Below are 15,088 nucleotides of genomic sequence, written 5' to 3'. Positions count from 1 at the left end.
GCAGTACGTCCTCCTACCCCCTCAGTAATATGCCTCGAAGCAAACCTCCTCACTCTTGCCTTTTATTCTCTCTCGGGAAGACTTTAAAGTAACCACTAAAAGAAAATGGGTAAGTCCTCATTTAATGAAGTCATTAATAAAATTAAGTTACATATATAAATGAAATGTAAGGATTTTTTTCAAGCTACAATATATTAGAGGAAAGACCTGCAGTCTCTATACTGAATAAAGGAGAAGGGTGGAAACTAACAACTGAATCTCTCTTACGTGCCACGCACTACGTGGTTTCCACGTTACTTCATAAATTTAGCGGTGATGAGTATGAAGAACTAAGAATAAACTGGAAAAGATGAATGAGCTAAAATGAATAAATGTTTATTCATTCAAGAAGCATTTATTGAAGATCTTTCTACAATGCTCTAGACAGAGCATAAGGCCCTATATATGGAAAGATGAAGAGCATAAAATATCTCTTTTCATGGAGCTATAGTCTAGATGGGATAAAAGATAATTACCAAGAAAATATAATAAGGCTTAAATTTTTAGTTAGAAACTAACTTATTTAAGTAACATCTGAAAGTGGGTAATAAAAATAAGCTCAGTGATGTTAAAGAAAATGCCCCCACTGGAAGAAAGGCTGCGAATTAGAAGAGTGGGTCTCAAAACTTTTTGGGCTCAGGGCCTATTACTGAGGACCCTAGAGAGTTTTTGTTTATATAGATTATATCTATAGATATTTAATGTATTGAAAATTAAAACAGGATTTTCAAATATATACTTATTAAGTTATTTAAACTAATAATAACAAACCCATTATATGTCAATATAAACACATTTTATGAAAAATAACTATATTTTCCAAAATAAAAATAATTAGTAAGAAGAGTGGCGCTGTTTTACATTTTTGCACATCTCTTTACTATCTAGCTTAATAAAAGACAGGTACTCTCATATCTCATTCAAACTGTTGTGACACGTTGTTTTGACTGAAGTTTATAAAGAAAATATGGCTTCACACAGATATGTGATTGGAAAACGAAGGACTTCATGGGCCCATAAAAGGTCACGGGGACTCCCAGGGACTCTAAGACCACATTCTGAGACTTACTGAATTATAGGAAAGAACAGTCTATCAAGTCATGTCAGGTCCCATTGTAAAAAGGGTGAGCAGTCCCTCACTGCATTTTAGAACGCTAAATGAAGATTAGTTTAACGACTCAATTCCTATACTTAGTAACCTGAATTTTAAAGGATTTTATATCCGGAATCTCATAGACTTTTCTTAATCTAGTATTAAGTGACTTTTCTTCTGTCCGAGCAGACAGATGCAATGTCCTTGGCCACCCTAAAGGGGCAGCAGCAACACAACAATTCAGCCCCACTGCACTTTTCTAAGTGTCTGAGATCTCAGGCAAGCCAGCTGAATTATCATCAAGACTAGTAGAGAGAAAACACTGACCAAAGGGTCAGCTTGAACATGTGGCTGATCAACAAGAGTTTGGTCATAATATAGAAAGCTGGGACAATGAAGAGATGAAACAAGGCCATTCTAGCACATTCAGATCCATGTTAAATGAAGACAACTAAGTATCTATCACAGGTTTCAGAGGGAATATTGCAATATTGCTATAGGCTGCCCATGATTTATCAAAAAGCTTGTATTTTTTTTCACATTTGACAGATTAGGTCTGTATTTATAATATAGCATTTTTGTGAGAAGGAGAACCTACCGTATGCCAGACATTATGACTGGTGATGGGATATACAATGTATGAGATAGCCTTTGAAATCAAGTTGCTTTCTAGGGAGAAACAGATGGGACCACAAGTAATTATAATACAAAGTAGTAGGTGCTATAATAGCAGCATATACACACGGTTAAAGAAACATGGAAAAGTCATGGAAAAGACTATGGAAGGGTTAATCAGGGAGCTGGGGTTAAGGAAGGTTACACAGAGATGGTGACATTTGATTTAGACCTTGAAGGATAAGCAAGATTTCATAAAGTAGAAAAGCGGGTAAGGGCATCCAGGGAAACAAAGCAACATGAGCAAAAACACCAATGTCTGATGATCCACTGCAAATTTGGGGAGCTGTAAGTTGTCCAGCGAATCGACGGTAAAACTAGAAAGACAGGCTGGGCACAGACTGGGAAGATTCCTAAACGCCACATTAAGAAAAAGTTTAGACTTGATCCTATAGGCAAGGGGGAGCCAGCAAAGGATTTTTAAGCAGGAATGTGACTTAATCTGGTATGCATTCTAGAAAGAAGAAAGAGACTCCGATAGCAGTGCAGAAAATTGGAGTGAAATGGGGAAAGACTACAAGGAGGAGGACAAATACAGAGGGAAGATGAGTGCCTGAAGTAAGAGTGGCATTAGGAATGAAAAGTTGGAGGAGACACCTTAGAAGTGGAATTGACAGGAATAGTGACCCATTCATCCATTTATTTAACAAGTATTTATTAAGCTCCTACTCTATGCCAGGCCCTATCCTAGGCTGTGGAGAGATCACCATGAACAAAAAGACAAAGTCTCGGCCTCTAGGGAACTGACATTGTAGTGGAGGCAATATCGTAAGAACTTTGGCCAGTTAGATTTGGAGGGGAGAGGTGAAGAAAGGAATAATGTCAAGAATTAACTCCAGGGGCCGGCCCCGTGGCCAAGTGGTTGAATTCACCTGCTCCACTTCGACGGCCTGGGGTTTCGCTGGATCAGATCCTGGGCGCAGACATGGCACCCTTGTCAGGCCACGCTGAGATGGCATCCCACATGCCACAACCAGAAGGACCCACAACTGAAATATACAACTATGTACCGGGGGATTTGGGGAGAAAAAGCAGAAAAAAAAGAAAAGAAGATCGGCAATAGTTGTTAGCTTAGGTGCCAATATTTAAAAAAAGAATTAACTCCAGGTTTCTAGTTTGAGCAAATGGGTGGACAGGGTTACCATTTATTGAGATTAAATTTAAAAGCATGTTTGAGGGGTCAGAAAATGAGTTCAGTTTTGAACAGGTTTTACTACCTGTCAGAGTTACATGTGGGGTCTGGTCATACATGATGAAGAATCATGGATTTTTAGGACTCATCATCTAAGGACTAAAAGATCACTTAGTCCAACCAGCTTCATTCATCACATGAAAAAATGAGAAGCACAGAGAGATTCGCTGACTTATCCGAGGCTGCAAGTTGTTCAGTAGCAGAAGAAGGAAGTAGACTCCAGGTTTCTTGACTTTTAATTAACTACTCATTTCCCTCTAGCATTCTCCATTTTTTACCTAATTTAAGAATACGAAACATTTTATATATATACATATATATATATATATATATATAAAATATGCCCAATGGTAATACTAACATTGGTAACAACTGGCATAGCAATTAGTGAGACAGACTTCCAGAAGTTTTTGAAAATGACTTAATGGCCTGATAAAATATGTTTCAAGAACAGGATATACTTTTGGGCTGTTATAAAATAATTTCCAGGGTGAATATTAAGGTATGAAGCTCAGGCTGTGAGACAAGATGTAAGTCTCACAGTAGAATATAATATTAAGTACAACAGATCTATCTTAAAATATGCATGCTAATGTTTCTGTTCTAGAATTTCATTGAACCTGTTTGACCTCTAAATTTTCTAAATTTAATTAATTTTCCTTGACTTTTTTAGATTTGCAATTCAAATATTTCAAGACAGCAAATAACTCAGGAACAAGAAAAGAATTTTAAATCCTACCTCTACATCCTTTATAATGAACTGTTTTATTGTGTTAATGTATTATCTCCTTTTTCAAGGAGAACAGAATTCTCAAGACAGTGACAGCTTTAAATCTGCATTTCATTAAACTCAAGTAAATTCTTTGTCTCAAATTTTAAGAAGGTTTTAGACAGAACACTTCACCGTATACTACAAGTAAGTGTTAAAACCTACCTCTTTACAGTCGTTGGAACAAACAACATTGTTTTGAACTTCATAAAATAGCCTAAATTTTTATCATTTTTCACTTGTACAAGAAATGTAAATTTAAATATAATGTAACTATTACATTTAATTAATGAGGGTTTTAACCTTATACTTTAAAATTTATATTACAAAATCTGATCACAATTCAAAAACATGAAATTACATCCAATTTTACCCATCAGAAATAGTAAGATTTGTTTTCTCCTGCCAATACACAATTCTTCCCTGATAACCAAGAACCTTATTTTCAAGCTTCCTTGACATTCTTCTGTATTAATAATCTATAATATTTTGCATTCATGTGACTATTTTTCAAAGAGGATTCACCATACCATGAGCCTCTGAAAGGTAAGCACTGTGTTCTACTCCATTCTTTATCTTTACTGTCTCACACAACAACTAGGACACAGTACAAGCTCAATTCATATTTGATAGAGTGGATGAATGACAAAGAGGCAACAAGAAAACTAATCCAAAATCAGCCCAAGTAAAGCTTATGATTGAAATCTCCAAAACAAGGGCTGATGATGAGGATGCATGAATGAATGAATAATAGAAAATAAAATAAAATGGAGCAGGTTTACATTAAACTAGATATCACGAAAAACCAGACATTCCGGGCTTTAGGAAGTTGGCTTCCCAAGCTAATGGACGTGGTCGTCCATGGAGGAGCTGGTCTCCTCACCCTCTGCAAGTGGAAGACAGCTTTGCGATGAAGGACACAGCTGGGACTGGGAAGCCCCAGGCCTCTGGCTCCAAACAAGCGGGTGGGGTGAGGAGGCAGAGGAAGGTCAGCGGTTAGCTCTTCTTTAGGACCAATCTCTAGGCGTCGCAAAAACTCTCCTGAATGCTTCTAAGACGGCGAGGGAGGAGGATTATTTAAGGGTTCCTAGGAAAGATTTTTTTCCCAGAACTATCTCCCCTGTGCTTTTTAAAATCTCAACAGTTAAAATATTTTATTTGTCTTAGTTAGAAATACATGGTCCCTTCCAGCTCAAATTGACACTAGCAATTAGTGTCCAGGAATGTTAACCTCCTCTTCCCATTCCCATGATCACATCATTTAAGAGAAGGATTGCTAACCAAGAGGTATGTAAGACACTGGAAGTCCAGGTTCCTGATGCCAAGTCCAGTGGACTTCCCATCATATCCCGACTTCAGATTTGCCGTAACACTTAGATCAGGGACTCAAGTGCATACTCAAGTGTGCGGGCTCAGGTACTGCAAATGTAATGTAAGTTAATGTTACATAGCAGAATTGACAGGTAAGGGAAATGAGTGATGACTAGTTGTAAAACAATAGGGAACGTTGGAGACTGTGTCAAAATGAGAGTGTGTGCCCCGTCTGAGGGGGGAGCCACTACTTAGATCCAGGGTATTGTTGCTATGCAGAAATGTGGATCCAGTTTTATCAAGATCTTTCAATTTTTCAAGAAAGGCTAGAAATCCATATTTTAATATAAAATGTACAAGTTTTTACGTATGTCTGCGGCTGAAAGTGGCTTTTTGGCTGCCAATTTGTGGCCCTTGATCTAAATGAACAGACAGCACTGAGAAAATGGAAAAAGACAAAGGGGAGGCCTATTTTGGCCAGAAAGAGGGAGGCAGAGTCAAAGGGGAGGAAAGGACGGGAAAGAGGCACAGAAAGAAGGTGGAAGTCAAATTTCACTAACTTCAAAACCCAGCCGAGGGAGCCCCAACCTCCCTGTCTTCTAATCGGAGATCAAAAAGGAAGAGATGACAAGACGGAAAAAAAGGAGGAGAGGGCAGAAAAAGAACCAGCTATTGAACACTTAATGGATGGCAGATGTATCAGATGCTTTCACACAGGTAGCCTCGCTGAGATCTGGCAACTCAAAAAAAAAATCCTATGCATCAGGAAAAGAAGGAAATCTATCAGAATATTAACAGATGTGTCGGATTTTGAGAGCCCCTTTTCCATTCTCTATAACTTTTCTTTCTTTTGAGGAAGATTAGCCCTGAGCTAACATCTGCCGCCAATCCTCCTCTTTTTGCTGAGGAAGACTGGCCATGAGCTAACATCCGTGCCCATCTTCCTCTACTTTATATGCAGGATGCCTACCACAGCATGGCTTGATGAGCAGTGCCATGTCCGCACCTGGGATCCGAACCGGCAAACTCAGGGCCACCAAAGCATAACCTGTGCACTTAACTGCTGAGCGACTGGGCCTGTCCCCCATTCTCTGTAATTTTTAACCATATATATAATATGGTGGTATTAACTTTATAATAAAAAACAAATTTGACTAAGAGTTAAATAAGTTGGATTTCTGGGTATAAATCCACCCCTCCAGAGTGTAGAAAGTATACTACCATAATTCAAGCCAAACTATGCTCTGAATATTTAAATAGAAAAAGAAAATATAACAATCCCAATTCCAGGTTTGTAAATAATACCTAATTTTGCAATTATAAAACCAGAAGAAAGAGAACATGAAAGAAAGAAATGACCACAGAGTAATCAAATAAGAACAGAAAGTTAAGAATGTTGTAGGTCATTTCCCCTCTAAATTATAAAGCAGACTACCAAGGCGTTTTCTGTGTGTGCGTGGCCTACACACTGTAAAACATACTAAGGCCTCTCTTCTGTAAAAGCTTGGAGACATCTGCCATCTGCGATGTACTTTTCTACGTTTACTGCATTGTTTGTTGCCTTTTAGGCATGAGTCTTTATTTAAACAATGCTTTAATTTGCCTTTAGGGTGTTTCAAAGATAGTAGGTTTTATTTATTTTCCTAAATGAAGTATGTCATTTCAGGCCAGTCGAGTTCTAAGCAATCTAAATCCCCAATTAATCTCTTCCAAATATACGTATTCAGTTTTCATTCTCTTCACAAATGAAACCCTAACCTAAATACTTCAAGTGTAATTTCAGGGGAAAAATACTGTTCAAAAACCTAGATAATGCCTTCCTTGGTTGATGCTAAATATAGGCATCTCAAGATGACATACATTTTGACAATGATCAGTCTTACATATCAAATTTTCAAAAATAGCACAGATACCAATGTAAGGTGGGCAGGAAAAACTGCTATTCACTACATTTCAGCTTAAAATGGATTTAAAAGTGTGAATCTTCTATTAAAACTGAATTACATCAATACCGTATTGAGGGAAACTGGATTTAAAAGAATTTTGTTGTGGTTTTCCCTTAGAGCTCTATACAGGAGTTGTTGCCTATAAAATACAGAATTGCTTACATTAAAAAAAATTATTCCAGTCAAAATACAAAATATCTTCAAAAATAAGGGGCTACTGGCTGTCAAGAGGAATCTTAACTAAGTACATTAAATACCAAAGTCCATTTATACTAAATAGGCCTCCCCAAAACCCTGTCCCTCAGTTTGATTAATTATGCATTTTTCCACCTTACCATTGCTCAAAACTCAAAAGAATGTCACAGACTTACGTGTATTCGGAGTTTTCTTACGGCAGCGATTTAACCTGTAAAAGGATTGGGGGGCAAATAACGTGGTTCACTCAGTGACGTGTGACTAAGATGGTATAAATACTTAAGTTTATTTAATCATACTACCCAACACATAGTTATGTTGTGACTCGCGGGCCAATGGGCCCGTTACATGAATTCATTAACAAAATTTAGCTGATGAATGATGCTCCCATTGCTTCGCTCATGGAACTAATTTCTTTCTTATTATGGCTGCTTCTTTTCTGCACCTGCCTCTTTCCCAAGGACAGACATTTTGTTAGGACATATCCTTATGCTATTTTTACCTTGTTGGCCTGTCCCCCTCCCTCCCCCATCCCCGCCCCCTTCCAACTCTCTTTGTTCATGTTACGGACCTTAAATAAATATAAAATGAAGACCTCGAAGCTATTGCAATAATCAGCTAACCTCTCCAACTGGTTATTTTCTTTACAAATGCCAATAATATGTGTTTAGCATTTGCAGACCGTTTCACCGTCTACAAACACAGTTGGAATGGCTTGGCGTTTTCAAAAATATACACAAGGGAGGTCTCAAGAGGTGACTACATTATTCACTCCAACTTCCAGCTGAAGTTGCACAACCCCCAACATCCCACCTCAGACAGAATCGCGAAAAAACCGTTTGGAGGGAGAGGGTAGATGATAGGCTGTTGTCACATTTCACTCCCCAGCCTCCACAGGGACAGATCAAGAATGATTGAAAATCACAGGCAGCCCGGCGGAGACGGCAACGGCGCCGGGGCACGTGGTGGGACCACCTTGAACTTTACCCAGACCCCAAGGGTAGAGCAAAGGGCCCGGCACCCGCTCCGCTCACGGAGGGCTCTTCCCCTGCAGGAGTCGAGGAAGCACCCGAAACTCAACAGACGGGGCGCAAGCGGAGCAGAAAGGGGACCGGGGCAGGGAAGCCACCCCGAAGCCGGAGGCCGGTGAATGCAGAGACAGCGAGGCAGACCCGGTCCGCACCCCGCCGAGCCCGCAGGACGGGCTCCGAGGGCCGGTTCGCTCGGGCGCGGGAGCAGCGCGGGGCCCCAGCGGGACGGAGCCTGGCGCGCTCCGGGGCTGCGGCAGAGCCCGGCCCGCAGCCGGCGATCGGGAGCGTCGCCCTGCAGCCCCGCCCCGCCCGCGGGGACCCGACACCTCCGTCTCCGCCGCCCCCGCCCCGCGTTCCCCCGACTCCTCTCACCCGCCAGCGGCCCGCGACCCGCGAGCGTCCTGGTTGCGCGGAGAGGCTGCGCGCGTGCTGCGCCTGGCGGTGGGCAGGGGTCTGCGCGCTCCGACCGCCGCCGCCGGGAGCTCTCTGGCTGCCGCCGCCGCCGCCGCCGCCGTCTCCGACAGCAAGTTTCCATAAAAGTCCTGGTGCGCAGCCTGTTCCCGCATTCCAGGCGGGCCCAGCGCCGGCTGCAGCTGTTCCAAAACACAAGGCCAGTTCCCCAACCCCCACCTCCGCCGTATCGCCCGGGGAGGGTGGAGAGTCGAGGAGCAGGGCGGCCGAGGGGGCGGTGGCTGCCAACTTTCCGCCGGGACCCGCCTGTTGCCCGGCTCTGGGTCGCTGACCCCCTCCCCTAAGTCTGCCTCCACCTCCCGGCAGGGGCCAGGGACGGGGAAGGAGTGATACTGAAATGGGATTCATAAACAGGCTTGAGCTGGCTCCCCGCGACCTACGGCTGGTTTGCCCTGGGGCCCATTTCTCGGCTACTCTACCAGTTCTGGTTTCTAACCAAGAGGCCAAGCCACTACCTTATTTTCCCCTTGGGCCTACTTGGGCCTACTTCTCTTTTCTTGCTGAGAGCGAGGGCAGCAGTCAGGGTACCACTTCATCTCTCTGTTGCTCTCCTTTTCTTGGCTCTGCTTTTAACTCCAAAGAGTGGTTGATAGACATGTAAAAGAATGAAAATTGACCATTCTTTTTCACCATTCACCAAAATAAACTCAAAATGGATTAAAGACCTAAAGGTGAGACCTGAAACCATAAGGCTTCTGGAAGAAAACGTAGGCAGTACACTCTTTGACATCAGTATTAAAAGGATCTTTTCGGACACCATGCCTTCTCAGAGAAGGGAAACAATAGAAAGAATAAACAAATGGGACTTCATCAGATTAAAGAGCTTCTTCAAGGCAAATGAAAACAGGATTGAAACAAAAAAACAACCCACTAACTGGGAAAAAATATTTGCAAGTCATATATCTGACAAAGGCTTAATATCCTTAATATATAAAGAACTCTCGCAACTCAACCACAAAACATCAAACAACCCAATCAAAAAATGGGCTGGAGACATGAACAGACATTTCTCCAAAGAAGATATACTGATGGTCAATAGGCACATGAAAAGATGCTCATCATCGCTGATCATCAGGGAAATGCAAATCAAAACCACACTAAGATATCACCTTACACCCGTTAGAATGACAAAAATATCTAAAACTAATAGCAACAAATGTTGGAGAGGTTGTGGAGAAAAAGGAACCCTCATACACTGCTGGTGGGAATGCAAACTGGTGCAGCCACTATGGAAAACAGTATGGAGATTCCTCAAAAAACTAAAAATAGAACTACCATACGATCCAGCCATCCCACTACTGGGTATTTATCCAAAGAGCCTGAAGTCAGCAATCCCAAAAGTCCTGTGCACCCCAATGTTTATTGCAGCACTGTTTACAATAGCCAAGACGTGGAAGCAACCTAAGTGCCCATCAACAGACGAATGGATAAAGAAGATGTGGTACATATATACAATGGAATACTACTCAGCTGCAAAACAGAACAAAATCATTCCATTTGCAATAACATGGATGGACCTTGAGAGAATTATGTTAAGTGAAATAAGCCAGCGAGAGAAAGATAATCTGTGTATGACTCCACTCATATGAGGAATTTAAAACTATGGACCAAGAACAGTTTAGTGGATACCAGGGGAAAGGTGGGGTGGGGGGTGGGCACAAAGGGTGAAGTGGTGCACCTACAACACGACTGACAAACATTAATGTACAACTGAAATTTCACAAGATTGTAACCTATCAATAACTCAATAAAAAAAAAAGATTAAAAAAAAAAGAGTGGTTGATAGAGAAAAGTGGAAGAAGGACAGGAAGGAGGAGGAATAAAAGAAAATGATATTTATATAATCTTCCACTTTTCCTTAATTGAAGGCAAATCATCTCTGGTCTTCCTAAAACTACATAAAATATCTCCGGAGGTTAGCCGCCACGACCTTTTCCACCTGGCCCACCAGCCTGTCAACTGAACCCATCAGACAATCCACGTTAAAACCTGAAACGCTCACCCAGAGGGGGCATTTTTCCAGTGGGGGAGATCTTCGATTCTTCACTGCGTGCAGAAAATGAAATTAATTAATTAAAAGTTGAACTAGCATCCACACAGATACACCAGTGTCAACCACTTCCCGCTTGCAGCCCTGGACAGTGGTACTCAGATCATATTTTCAGGGATGTTGAAAAGGCCTTCTGCTCTTAACTATAACTTTTCTTCTCCACCCCATCGCCATACACCGTTTACTCAGGATGGAAATTCTTCTAAGACGTGTAAGCCAAGCCAGCCCTGATGGCCTAGTGGTTAAAGTTCAGTGCCCTGGCCAGGCTCCACACCTGGGCTCGCAACTGCCACCTGTCTGTCAGTAGCCATGCTGTGGTGGCTCACATAGAAGAACTAGAAGGACTCACAACTAGAATATACGACTATGTGCTGGGGCTTTAGGGAGAGAAAAAAAAATAAGAGGAAGATTGGCAACAGATGTTAGCTCAGGGCGAATCTTTCCCAGCAAAAAAATAAATAAATAAGTGTAAGCCATTCATTTTTCAATTAGAGAAAAGTTCTAGATTGGTCATTGAAACAGCTATTTAAACTTATTCTAATACAAGATAGTGATAGGTGGCCTGGATGATCTAGCTTGCCCCTGCTTCCTTCAATACTATCACCTTGACCTTCTTCAGTTCTTGGAAATTCCCATGGTCATTCTGGCTGCAGGGCCTTTGCACAAGCTGTTCACTCTGCATGAAATCCTTTCCCCCACTCTTCACCAACCTAACTTCCACGTATGCCTTTGCTGTCCGCTTAAATGTTGCTTTCTTAGGGCCAGCCCTGTGGCGTAGGGGTTAAGTTCACACACTCCACTTTGGATCCCAGGCACAGACCTACACACCACTTACCAAGCCATGCTGTGGCAGGCTTCCCACATATAAAAATAGGGGAAAATGGGCACAGATGTTAGCTCAGGGCCAATCTTCCTCAGCAAAAAAAAAAGAGGAGGATTGGCAGATGTTAGCTCAGGGCTAATCTTCCTCAAAAAAAAAAAAATGTTGCTTTCTCAGAGAAGCTTTCCTTTCACCCCAGTCTATGTCAGTCCCCCCTATTATAAATTCTCATTCCACCCTTTTCCTCCCTACACTTATCAATTATAATTATACATGTATTTTTACAATTTAAAGAAGTGCGTACAAGCTCTCTTAGCTGATATCCACTCAACGGATTCACCAGATTGAACAAAGCTCTCCATTCTTCCTATAAAACTCTGATAGCTACCCACAGCATGAAAGGCCTACTTCTTCTCCCACCAATTCAACATTCATTCATCATCCATTCAATAAATATTCAGTTCTAGATACTGAGGATACAGAGTGACAAAAGAAATAAAAAGCTCTGCCATCAGGGAACATAGATTCTAGTGGAAGAGGGCAGACAGTAAGCAAATAAACTGTGTAGTACTTAGTGACAGGCAGTACGGATAAGGCAGAGCAGGGAAGCAGGACTGCTGGGCCTGGGGTGGGTGGATATTGTACTTTTAGATGCAATGGCTAGGGAAAGGCTCATGTGAGTAAGTCTTGAGGATAGTGAGGCAGTGAGCTAGTAAATGCCTGGAGATGCCTGTAAATACAAGCCGTGTAAACACCTGGAGACATCTGGGGGAAGTGTGGTCCAGGGAGGGGTCCAAAGGCCCCAAAAAGGATCCTGTCTGCCATGTTCTAGAAGAGCAAGGAGGCTTGTGTGGGTGAAGCTGAGTGGGCAAAGCTGGAATAACAGGAAGTGGATGGGGCAGGGGACACAGCGGAGGCCTGCCCAGCGCTGCGAGGGCTGTGGCGTTTACTCTGAGTTAGAAGGGCAGGCATGGGTGGACTTTGAACAAAGTAGTGACATGATCTGACATACTGTGAACATGTTCATTCTGGCTGATGTGCTGCAAATAAACTAACTGAAGAGTGAGATCAATCAGGAGGCGTCCAAAATAACCAGGAGGGCAGGTCGTGTGAGCCTGGACCGAGGCGAGAGCTGAGAAGGTGGTAGGAAACGCTTGGCACATTTTGTTTTCTTGGTACATTTTCTAAGTACAACTGGTAGGATTTTGGTAACAGATTGAATGTGAGGTGTGAGGAGAAGTTTTTGGCCTGAGGAACTGGAAGAAGGGAGTTGTCCTTTACTGGGATGAGAAGGACTAGGAGGAGGGTCGGGCTGGTGTGGTCAGATCAGCGTTGGACATGCTACGTTCAGGAAGAGTATTAGAAACCCAAGGTTTGCCAATTTGCATAAACAACCCTTGTATAAGTATCATGAATCAGTTGGGTTTGTTCTCAAACTTGAGTATATCAGTTGCATGTTACTGAAATTACATAAACATTACAAAAAAGGAAGAAATATAAAGGCAAAAAGAAAGTTATAGTTTTTATAAAAGTCAAATTGAATGCTTTGAAGACTCGATAAAGGCTACAAAATTACCATCAAGCTAGGTGTGGGGAAGACAACTGTAAAAGATTGGGCTCAAAATTATAAAAATCTAAAGGGAGTCAGCACACACTGCTTTTCATGTAAACTTTTTTTCTTTAAGTAAAGGAAGCTGGAAATCCCAGATGATGATTTAGAGGTGTAATTTATGCAACAAAGATATTTGGAATACCAAGTGGATCCATGCTCCAAGAAAAGGCCTTGATTACACCAAAAGATTGGCCAAAGAACGTGCACTTATTCATTTAAAATTAAAACGTCTACCTGATCTACATATAATTTATTACTATTCTCTGCTGTGGTGTCCATCCACCAAGATGACCCCAAATGATCCTTCCTCCTGGTATTCACACCCTCGCGTAATCTCCTCCCATGTTGTGTCAGGGTTGGTCTGTGTGACCAACAGAATGTGGCACAGGGATGGTATGTCACTTCCAAGTCTAGGTTATAAAAGATACTGTGTCTTTTGCCTTGATTTCTCTTGGATTACTCACTCTGGGAGAAGCCAGTTGCCATGTTTTAAAGATACTCAGGCAGCTCTGTTAAGAGGCCCACGTGGCAAAGACCGAAAGCCCCCTGACAGCCACATGAGTGCGCAAATCTTGGGTAAATCTTGCTCCCTTAGCCCAGCCTTCAGATGACTGCGATCTTGGGACAGACCCGAAGCCAGAACCCCTAGAACCAGCCATTCCTGGGTTCTCAACCCTCAGAAACAGTGTCCAATAGTGTTTGTTGTTTCAAGTTGCTAAATTTTGGGATGACTTGTTACACAACAAAAGATAACAAATACACCTGCTTTAACCTACTTTTTTTATTATCCATCTTCTACCACATGAAGCAGCCAGTCCTTTTTGAAGTCCCAGGGCCTATTCTCTCACGGAGCGTTATTAAATACAAGAATTAGCAAAGTTCTGAAAGTCCTATATTTCCAGGGCTTTCAAATGTCAAAGTGCTTCTCTATATTCAATATTGTGGTATTATTTCAAACACAGCAAATTATAAAAGTTCTGGAATTTCCTATATATAAATGTACTTTGTGAAAGGCTTTTGTGACACATAAGAACCAGTTAAAAGCAAACTTGAGGTGGTATTTGATGTACCAGTTGCTTTGCTGTGGCTTCTAAGTAAAGAATAAAAAGTGTCATAGAAGGAAGCTTTCCTTTTTTTCCTCTACTGGAATTCAGTCCTTCCCTACCCAAACGATGGTTACTTTTCACTGTTCAGAGGCAGGAAAAAAACAAAAAAAGAAGCTCAGCCTGATCAAAGATGTCAGTAGCACAAGGAGAGAGAGATTAAAGGAAGAGAAGTGGCAGGTAAAAGATGGCAGAATACAGGGCATAGGAAGAAACACCACATGAAAAACAGAAGTCAAAAGCGGCATAAGAACAGAAGACCATGGATTAACCAAGCGAGGTGATCGAGATTTCCAGCAAAGCCTCCAAAGGGTGTAAGAGGACACTGAGAGGCTTGTAGAAAGGAATTTCAAACATACAGAAAAATGCAGAGAGAGGTTTAAAGTGCCAAACATTCAGTTCAGGCAGTGGGATCCAGGAGGCTGGCAGACGACAAAGAACACGGAGGATGAGACTGAGCTGCTGACCCTGTTTCCCGCTGCAGCGCCAGGCCTAGACGCAAGCTGGAAAAGATTCGACTCCTATTTGTATGGTTTGCTTGTTAAGTAATGTACTTCAGTTTATGCTTAATAGTTTAAAAAGTATATATATTTATCTATACTGTACATATTTAATCATTCTGACATAAACCTCTTTATTACAAGTCCCAAATCAAAAATACTGCTTTTATACCCAGGTAGACCCTTCTTGCCATGTGGTATCTCCAGCGGTGTCCAGGCAGCACCCTCCCCTTGACTGACTGTATCTGAACCCTGGCCAAGAAGCGGTGGGGAAGGGGCGT

The 15,088-nt window shown here is 41.9% G+C and overlaps 1 protein-coding gene across 11 annotated transcripts in view; it reads right to left on the bottom strand.

The window, feature by feature from the left end:
- Positions 1-9,010, bottom strand: part of NEXN (nexilin F-actin binding protein) — a 43,838-nt gene extending 34,828 nt beyond the window's left edge. For 3 of the 11 annotated variants that reach the window (XM_070486653.1, XM_070486655.1, XM_070486658.1), the window contains exons 1-2: positions 8,624-8,784; positions 7,397-7,431 (exon numbers count right to left, since the gene is read on the bottom strand). The gene's annotated coding sequence lies outside the window, so the exon portion shown is untranslated. Of the gene's footprint in view, positions 1-7,396; positions 7,432-8,623 lie in introns of all 11 variants that reach the window. The other 8 variants (XM_014849747.3, XM_044748997.2, XM_070486656.1 and 5 more) reach the window with 5 other exon arrangements.
- Positions 9,011-15,088: the final 6,078 nt, after the last annotated feature.

Source organism: Equus asinus, chromosome 16, assembly GCF_041296235.1.
Source record: "Equus asinus isolate D_3611 breed Donkey chromosome 16, EquAss-T2T_v2, whole genome shotgun sequence".
Lineage (NCBI taxonomy): Eukaryota > Metazoa > Chordata > Mammalia > Perissodactyla > Equidae > Equus > Equus asinus.
Note: the sequence above shows the minus strand (reverse complement) of the source record. Positions and strands in the feature narration are given on the sequence as shown.